Source organism: Hoplias malabaricus, chromosome 4 (assembly GCF_029633855.1).
Source record: "Hoplias malabaricus isolate fHopMal1 chromosome 4, fHopMal1.hap1, whole genome shotgun sequence".
Classification (NCBI taxonomy): Eukaryota; Metazoa; Chordata; class Actinopteri; order Characiformes; family Erythrinidae; genus Hoplias; species Hoplias malabaricus.
Genome location: NC_089803.1, coordinates 52,452,497 through 52,464,328, shown reverse-complemented (window position 1 = coordinate 52,464,328; position 11,832 = coordinate 52,452,497). Strand labels below are relative to the sequence as shown.

The following is an 11,832-nucleotide window of genomic DNA, read 5'->3' as shown; positions in this document are numbered from 1 at the left end:
ATGGACAGCTGTGTGACACTCATTCTCTTGTTCTCCACAGTCACACTGGCCACAGCTGGTAAGTCAGTGCAATGTTAAATTTAAAAATTTTGGGCACATTCCATATGATGTTAAATTCAGGTTTTGTGATTACTTGTTACTGAAGTCCTTCTTTTAAAGTCGTGTTTTCATTTTTATCACAGAATATTTTATTTAGATACTATTATTTCTATGAAATATTTAATATTGAGACAAAATGTTTTGCTTTATATTTTTCTTGTCTCTCTCTTGCACCCCCCCTCTCTCTATTGTATAGACAGGGTGAGGTTGGTGGATGGTGGCAGTCCCTGTGCTGGAAGAGTGGAGGTTTATCGTGGTGGAGAATGGGGAACAGTCTGTGATTTTGGTGGCAAATACTGGGATATGACAGATGCTGCTGTGGTGTGTAGAGAGCTGAACTGTGGAGAGGCTCAGGGAGTTCCACAGTTTGGTCCAGGATCAGGACCAGTTTTGATGGGATTAGTGTGGTGTCGAGTATCAGAGACTTCACTGAATGATTGTTATTTTTATTTATTTTATGGTGAGGTATGTAATCAAGATGTTGGAGTCACCTGCTCAGGTAGGCTGCCATTATTTTTCAAATACAAATATCACTTATTGTAAAAAAACAGCAATCTTTCCAGCAATTGTAACTAATAATGAAACATATTTTCACTTCATAAATAAAACAGAACTTGAAATATCCAATTGATATTAATCAAATGGATAAATTCTAAAATATGTTGGATTTTAGTGTAGTTCAGGTTACTGATTCCATGCTTCTTTCCAATTGATTTAATTTTATACTACTGTCTGTCTTGGCCAAGGCAAAACAAACTTAAGTTATAAAATATTACAAATCCCATTTGCAGAAAAGTTGGAACATTTTATAAAATGCAATAAAAACATAAGAATTTTTACTGCTCCTAAAAAAGCAAACTATAAAACTGACAAATCTAAAAAATCTTTGATGTCTTCACTGACCAATTAATTATTTTAATGTATTATGAATTTTAATTAATTAATACCTCCCGCACATCCCCAATAATTTAGACAGGGGCAAAACATCAGTGGAAGTTTATAAAAATTAATGTCATACAGTTCTGAAGCATTACGCTATAAGAAGGTCAATACAAAAGGTATTCATCAAGGCATTCGTCAAAGGCTCCATCTTTCCAAGTATAAACTGACCATTGAATCAGAATCAAAATCATTTTACTTTGCCAAGTATGTTGCACATACAAGGAATTTGACAATATATATTAATGTGCTTGTTAAAGACAGTTAAAGACATTATTGCTTCTACAATCAAATCCCTGCTCAAATCTTTCATTTTTTTTCTTCTTTGGATTCATGGTAACCCACAAATTTCCATTGTATTCTAATGTAAAGCATCCTTGGGTTTGTGAAAGGCTCTATATATGTTGTTATTATTACAGTAGCAGCTCATTCACTGGAACCTTTTCAACAGAAGCTCCACTAATAGCAAACAGTTAATCAGTTTTTCTGTATCAAGCTTTATGACTTTTGAATTAAACTTGGACCTTGGGCTCCTCACAGACACAAGCATCAATATCTCTTTTTAAAAAATCAGGTCATAGTTAGCAGTGCAGTCTAAAATATCAGTCATGTTTACAGTATTTCTCTGACTAACAGTTGGTTACATCATCCCACTCCTCCTTTGAGTTATTTAACAATCATTGTAAGTAGAAGATATGGTTCTAAGTACGCAATGTCCAATAAACCTATTAATAAAAATTAAAATTACAGACAACTAATGATAGGACAAATATTATTAGTTAATTCATGTTATTATTATTAAATTGAACAGCCCATTTATATAATTTAATAAATAAAATAATGTATACCTCCAAAATAGTACTAAAATAGTAATTAAAAATTGAACTAAAATCAAATAAAACATTTGCAGGCTGGAGTGTAGGTGATTACAGAAGTTTAAAATCCTTAAGTAACACCATCAAGTGGAGAAATAGAACCCAGGGTTACATTCACATGTACACGTCGCCACTGTCCACAGAAAAACAGTTCTCAGTTTTTGTGGTTGTTTGATTTTTAGCTACACTGTGTGAACAACAAAAGTCAGTCCTTGCTAGTCACTATTGAGTAGTTATATCAGAGGTGAGCAATGAACAAGAAATCCATTTGATTTTTTTTTTTTTTTTTTATAAAGTGCACACTTTTACTGAAATTTAAATACACAGGTCACAGAAAATCCAGACTCTCTGATGGTCCTCATCTGTGCTCTGGGAGAGTGGAGGTGCTTCATGGAGAGACCTGGTCCACAGTGTGTGATGCTGGATTTGATCAGCAGGATGCAGAGGTTGTGTGTAGAGAGCTGGGCTGTGGGCTTCCTTTGGAGGTGCTGGGAGCAGTTTCTTTTGACAGAGGGGAGGTCCAGATATGGTCAGAGGAGCTTCAGTGTAGAGGAAATGAATCTGACATTACTCTCTGTCCAATATCATCTTCAGTCGATCATAACTGCACTCATGATAATGATGTGGGACTTATTTGTTCTGGTCAGTATACATAAGGTCAAGTATTTAACCATCATATTAAAATGGTTGCATTATATTATGCTGCTGTGACCCAGGTTCAGGGTTCTGGGTTTGTGGATTCAAATCACAACATGGGTCACTGTCTAATAGAAGATCGGTGTGTTCTTCATGTGTTTGCATGGGTTTCCTCCCCAGTCTAAAAAAAACGTGTTAATAGTGAATTGGCTGTTCAGAAGTTCTCATAGCTGTGTGTGTGTGTGAGTGAATGTGTGAGTGACTGATGCCCTGTCATGGACTGGGGCCCCGACCAGGCTTTGTTCTTGACTGGCTCTTAATTCCACACAGGCTCAGGACACAATGCCACCCTGAACAGGAAGCATTAAAGAAAATTATTGACTGAATGTTTTATCTTTATTAGTGGCAGTCTTTAACAGGGATATATTTTATATTTGACTGTTCTCTAATCTGTAATTGTTTGTTCAGTTTAACTAAAATGTCTGTTGTTGTTGTACAGGAGCTCATTTGGTGAACGGTTGGGACTTGTGTTCTGGTCGAGTGGAGATCCAGTACCTCAGTGAGTGGGGCACAGTGTGTGATGGAAGCTGGGATATGAGAGCTGCCATTGTCCTCTGTGGTCAGCTGAAGTGTGGGACTGCTGTGGCTGTGTTGGGGTCAGACTGGTTTGGGGAGGGGAGTGGTCGGATCTGGGCTGACGTGTTTGATTGTCAGGGGAATGAAACACACCTGTCACAATGTCCCATTTCATCATGGAGTCGAACTGAATGCTTCCACAAAGAGGACACTGGAGTCATATGCAATGGTGAGAGGTTAAAATGATGTTATTTATTTCAGCTCACACAGCAAATTCACCAGTGTTAAATCAACACTACTACTGTTAAATTACCACTGTTAGTTTACACACTGGCGTATCATGAGGGGCAGGTCCGTTTGTCTGGAGGGAGGGAATGTGAGGGGAATGTGGAGGTGTACTTCATGCAGGACTGGAAGAGAGTTCTGTTAGACTCCTGCAGTGTGTCTGAGGCCTCTGTGGTCTGCAGACAGCTGGGCTGTGGCTCCGTGCTCAACTTCTCCAGCTCCACTTCATCCAGTCCTGAACACACACACACATGTGTGACAGGTTTCAATTGCTTGGGAAATGAAACACATCTTGGGAACTGCAGCAGTGCAGAAGCAGTAAACTGCAGCTCCGGAGAACAACTCTCCATCACCTGCTCTGGTAAGTGTTAAATCACTGTGCTGATTAATAAAATGCAAATTCTTATGTTATCTAATCTATAGGAAAAAACTATGGGGATATACCTTTAAAAAATCCATTACATAAACATTAACCAAAATTCTCTGATTATGTTCATCATATGTTGTGCTTGCTTACTCTTCACTGTATGTTTTCATTCATGGGTTTGTGTTTTTGTTTGTAATCTAACCATCAGACTGGTTGGTTCTGGAGGAGACTGTGCAGGAAGGCTGGAGGTTTTTCACAGTGGATCATGGGGGGCAGTGTGTGGTGACTTGTGGGATATTGAGGATGCGCAGGTGGTGTGCAGACAGCTGCAGTGTGGAGTGGCCCTCAGTGCCCTGGTACCAGCCCGGTTTGGACCAGGAACTGGACCCATATGGCTGAATGAGGTGCAGTGTGAGGGGAATGAGACGTCCCTGTGGAACTGCAGATATCAGCTGTGTGAAGAGGATGAATGTGGACACAAGGAGGACGTAGGAGTTGTATGTTCAGGTAAAAGGATAAAGAAGCTGAAGTTGACACAGAAAACATATTTTAAGTAATTTCTTCAGACAACATGTTAAATGATACATGTTAATTAAATGATTGAATAATAAAAAAAAAGTTAAACATTTATTTATGGAGTGATATATTAGACTCAAGACAAGTTCTTCTCCCACCAGAGTTTAAAGAGATCAGACTCACTGAGGGCTGTGAGGGGAATCTGGAAGTGTACTACAATGGAACCTGGGGGAGTGTGTGTGAAAATGGGATGGCCAAAGAAACAGTAAGCTTGATCTGTCAGGACCTTAACTGTGGAAAATCTGGAAGTGGGAAATGCACAAACGCAAGAGTGCAATCAGCTCCTAACTGGTTGGATGATGTAAAATGTAGGGAACATGACTCCACTCTGTGGCACTGTCCATCTTCTCCCTTGGGTTTGAATACATGTGATAACCGTAATGAAGTGGCTCACATTACCTGTTCAGGTAGGCAGTTCTACAGTTTATAGTGTCACACACAATAATTCTAAAAGTGTTTAGGGTTAAAGGGTTAGAAATGCATGCTTCACATTTCTACTCCATTACCAGTATATATAATTGGTTATATATACGCATTAAACTAAAAGCTAATGCAAATCATTTAAATATATTTTCTTAAGCAGCCATTGTACTTTACCTGTAACAACTGATTCTGAGTACATTTGAGTATGAAAAGATAATTGTGGGAAATTTAGGTGCAATATTTTCCTAAAGGGATGTAAAATTATCGTTCCAGTAGTCTATGGTTGCGAGATTCTCATGTGTTCTGTGTGTGATGTAGAGCACCTGCCTCTCAGACTGAGGGGAGGAGAGGGAAGCTGCTCTGGGAGACTGGAGGTGTATCATGACTCTCAGTGGGGGACAGTCTGTGATGATCTGTGGGACATCAGGGACGCTCAGGTGGACTGCAGACAGCTGGGCTGTGGTCCGGCGCTGAGGGCTGAGGGGAGTGCTGTCTTTGGCGCTGGTAATGGGATTATCTGGCTGAACAGAGTGAAGTGTAGAGGGAATGAGATTCACCTGTGGGACTGTCCTCATTCCCTGAAGAACCACACTGACTGCTCCCACAGACAGGACGCTGGAGTCACCTGTGCAGGTCAGAGTAGGCAGTCAGATGAGTTTCTGACCAATCAAAATGCTTTTATTTATTCTCAGTGTTAATAATCACCAGAGATGAACTTTTAATATTCTTTCATTTTTGTGCGTTATATAATGACATCTGATATAAATTTGCCGTACTGAGTTTTAAAATTGAGTCAAAACCTTTATTGGCAGTTAGGAATTAACATTTCCAAATTCATGTTTTATTCTTAATTTTATTTATATGTTGTGCTTTATTTCTGTTTTTATAGAGTTATCTAAGTCTACTATTACTGGATTCACCCCAACAATCACCATATCCCCCTCGTCCACCACCACAGGTACTGTTTTATCTTTGTTTGTTTTTTTATTTGTTTTATACCTTGTATTCTAATATGAGTTCAAGTGTCCTGCATGATTCTTGTTTTCTTTTTTTAAATTCCAGTGGGTCGATTAATCAAGAGGACAGTCACTTCTCCACCAAATGTTCCATCCATCCATCCAGTGTCTCTACTGGTGATGGGAATGGTGCTCTTCCTGGCCTTAGTGCTTCTGTTTGTGCTGTTTTATCAGAACAGGGGGCTCAGAAAAGGTAGATATATTCACATAAATCATCTACCGTCTCATTTCTGTACATTCTCTAAACTTCATCAGTCCTTCAATCTGTCACCAGTTTTCTCTTCTGCTGAACTGCCTCCATTTGTCTCTCTGTCTGTCTCACAGTGCTCTCTAAGAGGAGAAATTATACTCAGACTAAGGCAGTCTATGAGGAGATTGACTGCAGATACACCACTAAAAGAACGGACTCCTCTCAAATAGGTCAGTGATTCAAGGTGTGGTCTACTTTAGGTTTATTGTAACAGCTTTACTCATGAATATACTTCTCTTCTCCAATAGGAAGTGTCTTTTCTGAAGCACAACATTCAGGATATGAAAATGTGGACAAGGAGCTTCCCTCATGTAAGAAAACCAATTTCAAACTCTATACCATTAAAAAAACATTAAAATCATGATTTAAAGATTAGATAAATCATTATACATCAATATTATGGAATATTGATATATAATGATTAGAGAAATTATTATAAATCAATAGTTCATCAAATATTTATAGTAAATAAAAAATTATTAAAACCAGAACATGACGTATTTATTATTGGCATTTTCTATCTGGGTTTTGTTTTATATATGTGTATGTGTGTTTTACTTTTTGTGACAACACCCTGATTACACTTAACTAACACATACAGAGTACATATGTGTTGCAGAATATAGAGATATGCCTAACATACTGTATTTACTGCATGTGTAAATGTTTTAATGATAAAATCTTAAATTTAAATATTTAATATTTATTGCAAATCATGCTACAACACAAAAAAGTGGAAAATACAAGTGCCTCTACTATAGCTGTTTCTGTACACCATGGCAGATTTTATAGGAATTAAAAAGAAATCTAAAAATATAAACTATACTGGAAGAGATTGGAATGTGAGGAAGACTTACTTTATATTTTATGGCACAGACGTCAGATAATTTTTTTACTATAATATGAGAAAACCCATTTTGTTTCTGGGTGATTCTGATTGCAAATATGTTTTTTGATTGTACTTGTCTATGACTTGTCTACTTGTCTGTACTTTATCACTTGTCTAACAGGCCTATCTGAAGTTCAGAATTCAAGATATGAGAATGCTGATCTCTCAGGTAAGAGAACCAGAGCATGTGTGTGTCAAAATTCAACTGACATTTACACAGCAAATTCTTCAGTGTTAAATCAACACTATTAGTGTTAAATTAACACTTTTAGTGTAATAATTTTACACTCTCAGTGTTAACACTAATAGTGTTGATTTAACACTAGAGAATTTGCTGTATATAAATGAATAGTAAAAATAAATCCGTGTATGTGGTTAATACGTAGTGTCTCTGATTATTGGTAATTGATAAACATACAAACAAACAAACAAAAAAACCCCACAAAAATAACTTCCAGTACTGACCATTTTTTTACATTTCTATCAACTGTGTTTTGATATTGGAATATTTTATATTTTTCTATCATTTCATATGCTACTAAATAATTGACAAGTTTTTGAGTCTGAATTTTAAAGATTTGAATCATATGTATTATGTACATTTTGTATATTTTTCTTAAAAAAATCTTTTCCTTAAAATGTGTACTTTGAATAACATTGTGCAAGTGTGAGCCCAAGGGGTGCAAATCTTGAAAAGTTCAAGGGATTGGAGTAGTATTGGATCACATTTTGCCTCAATTTAAAAAAAAATAAAAATTGCTTGCATTTGTTAATATTAAAACGTCACTGTTAAAATGTAACTTTGTGAGCTTCTATCAAATGAGTTTTCAAATTTAAACGATTGATGCTTAAATGTCATTTGAGTACAGGGTAGTCTTCAGTTAAATAAACAGAAAATAACATGCTTGATCATACACAGTGCTGAACAGCCAGATGTTTATACAAATACGGCAAGTTAACCAGGACTTTTCCTCTTAATTCAGCATATATAAAAAAGACACAAGTGATATTATATTTAAACGACTCATTTACATTAACTCTATGATCATTACATGAAATGACAACATTACATTTTAACGGTGATATTTTTAATGTTACAATATGTTACCTTTACCAGAAAAATACATACTTGTTAAAGGGACTGCTTTTTGCTGGGAACCATTCATTTATGTAGAAATACTTTACATTTCTATTAACACATCTGAGTGATAAAACAAGCTGTATGTAATGGAAATCCTGTGGCCTTGTTTAAAGTAAAGTGCAAATCACTTGTACTCTGGTGTTGTACTGTTTTGTGTTAGAGAGAAGCTGTGCAGATAAATTAATCTGAAGGTAGTAACAGTCATATTTCTAAGCTACGTTTCATCATTCTATGGAAATGTATTTTTTCTGTGAAGCCTGATGATTGACCTCAGGGTTAGGTCTGAGTTTTGTTGATCTAAATTTCAGAGATTTAAATTTTTTAAATCTGAAGAAGAGCACCCTTTCACAAGTCAGAAACACATAAATATTAAGTGTAGTTTATCTATGAGGAGTTGGTGTGTTCTCCCTGTGTCCACGTGGGTTTCCTCCGGGTGCTCCGGTTTCCTCCCACAGTCCAAAAACACATGGTAGGTGGATTGGCGACTCAAAAGTGTCCATAGGTGTGAGTGTGTGAGTGAATGTGTGAGTGTGTGAGTGTGTGAGTGTGTGAGTGTTGTCCTGTGAAGGACTGGCGCCCCCTCCAGGGTGTATTCCCGCCTTGTGCCCAATGATGCCAGGTAGGCTCTGGACCCACCGCGACCCTGAACTGGATAAGGGTTACAGATAATGAATGAAAGAATATATATTGCTCTTTTTGCAGCAGAATCTCTGACTGGAGTTAAGACAGAATATTATGAGGATGTCATCATCTCCAGTGGACTGATAAGTTAGTTCTGTATTAAAGAATCATCTAATTTTATCTTTTCATTATAACTATGATTGTACTGATGGTAAAATAAGTTTTATTTGATTGTGGTGAAACAGCAAACAAGGACCCAGCAGCGAACTATGATGATGTCTTCACTACTGGACATATTTCTAATTGTGCAGCAGGTGAGTTTATGGTTTTTGTTTAGTTGTTTCTTAATGTATAAACTTAAACAGAAATGATAGGTTAAAGGTTTATAATAACTATAATTAAATGATTATATTTCTGTAGCATCATCCAATTATTGATGTTTTTATATGTAAATAAATGAAGAAACAAACAAAAATTAAATAAATGGATACATTATTCCAGTGGTAGATTGAAAATGTAAAAAAAGTTAAAGGTTCACAATGAGTTTTTATACTCTTTAAATATGTTTGTGTTTTTGTTTAGAGGATTTATCTGAGATTTATGATGTCATCATTGCTGATATGAATTCTGGAGGAGCAGGTAGGACTTGATGACACAGAGACTGATTTAATGACATTTATCTCTACATTTTGATAGAAGACATGGCAGAGAACTATGATGACGCTGTTCCCACTGAACCAAGTAATTTTTCCTTCATGTTCATAAATAATGTTAAAGTGAAGATTCAACACAGCAAAACCTTGTCTCTTAATGTTATCATTGATCTCCATGTTCATGCAGTGGACCCAACTGAGAGCTACGATGATGTGATCACCACTGCACAGAATGTTGGAGGAGTAAAAGGTGTGTGCCTTAAATAAACCCTTCAAACACTGGTTTAACTGCTTAGTTTATAATTAGATTTGAATCCAGAAAAAAAAAACATAATACACATTTCTCATATTTTACAGATAAAAGACATCAAAAATCTGGCCACTGTGGTTGGAGTTTAATATATTTAAATTATTAAATGCCTTGTGATGGACTAGCTGCTTTTCCAGGTTGTGTTCTTGCCTTGTGCCCAATTATTACAAGTAGTTTCTAGACCCACTGATTAGAATAAACAGTTACAAAAGATGAATTAATTAATTAATTCTGATGCACTGGAGTTGCATGCAATTCAGTCTAATAGAGCAAACAATGACTGTTAAAATTAATGGCACATGACACATGAGATTCATGCTAAATTCAATTAAACACGTCAGAATTAAAGTTCTCTAACATCCCAGTGAGTGATGTCTTAACTTGAACTCACATTCCTTTGATTCCTGACTGAATTTAGATTTGTGTCCCAATTAATTTTGACTCAATAGCAGCCCTTTCTATTCATCTGCTTATTTAAGTATGAAAAATAATAGATCTGGTGCCACAACAACACAGACACTTGACTGTGATTGCTATTCACTGCCATGTTTCATTTACAAGCATCTTACACACAACGCATAATGATTGTGTTCAAATAAATATTTTAAACATCTTCAAATAAAAGCATTTTGATCCAGTTTATTTATTTATTCATTTATGAATTTAGTTAGTTAGTTAGTTAACCTGAATTGTCATATATTGCAGTCTGTGCAAACTGAAACCTGTAGCACAAACAGGAGCTTATTTTCATGCTTTATAAGCTTTCAGAACACACTGATAAAGTTACATTTATTCATTGACAGGCTAAGATGAAGACGAAGGAGGAGCCTGAGACAGAGAGGAATCATGGGATTGAGGGACCGCACACATTGGAGGGTTGAAATTGCAATTTATTTTACATTACCTCCTAGGGTACCTGGGATAAATGTCACCACATTTTTTATCATGTCCCTTTTTTAAATGTAATTTATCTTTATTAACTTTTCAGGTGAATAAAAAAAAACAATCTAAATTTTGATGAGTTAATTTAACAATGCACAGGATAAAGGGGGTGGGTGTCTGTGTGTGTGTGTGGGTAGGGGGGGGTATTGTCAACTGTGACAGATAATTAATGCATCTCTTTTCATTATTATATATCAATAGAAAGTTAAAAACATGACTTACTCAAAATCTTTTGTTGTCTTTTCTATATACCAAAACTTTGTCAATGGTTTATGTAAGATTAGTCTTAGAAGACCCCTTATGTAAATTTCCATAAAATGTTTTCATAAGCAGTAAACTGTCAACTTTTATCAGTGAGAAATGTGCTGTAGTGTCATAAAGGTATTTTGTTAAGCCACTGATTGATTTACAGATATATATATTTATATAGCATTGTCATTTAAACCTAAGCAGTACCTTATAAATGTTTCTAAGTTGTATATTACGCCTTTTTCTACTTATGAACTCAGTATATTTTGTTTTTGTACATTATTATACTTCTTTATATACTTTATATACTAATTTTATTTGTGTATGAATCGTTATAAAAACCTTTTTTCCTTCAATATATATGGCAATTAGCATTGTGGATATTAATCACAAAAGATGATTCTACTTAATACTAAGTGTCTCAATTTAATAAAACAATATATAGTGCAACTTTGACACAACATCAGTGATGAACCCAAGGTCGAAGGGTGTCTTGGGTTTTGGATAAACATGCTCACCTGGGTGAGCCAGCCAGGGTTGATCAGCTCGTGAAATGTGTCCAAGTAGCATCCTAGACAAGGCAACTTTATTTATATAGCACATTTAAAAGGCAACATATCTTAACTAAAGCGCTGCACAGTAAAATAACCACATTAAGATATATTTAAAACATGTTAAGACATGACACATTTCCTTTAAAATAGCTTAGAAAATATAACAGAAAAAAGCATCAATAATATGAGCAAAGCCAGTAAAACAAACAAAACCACATAGTGTCTTTAAGAAGTTTCAAATAAGTAAGTTTTTAAGTTTGTCTTAAAAATTTCTAATGTGACAGAGCACTTAATGAAAAATGGAAGGCTATTCCAGACAATGCCAGATCACACTTAAATTTCAGCAGGGAACTTGGAAAACCTAAAAGCAACTGATTTAAGGAACAGAGTGACTGAGAGGACGAGTGAAAACAGAACATGTCAGATACATA

The 11,832-nt window shown here is 35.7% G+C and overlaps 1 pseudogene; it reads left to right on the top strand.

Moving 5' to 3' along the window:
* LOC136694737 (antigen WC1.1-like) lies at window positions 1-10,591 on the top strand (annotated as a pseudogene).
* The last annotated feature ends 1,241 nt before the right edge of the window (window positions 10,592-11,832 follow it).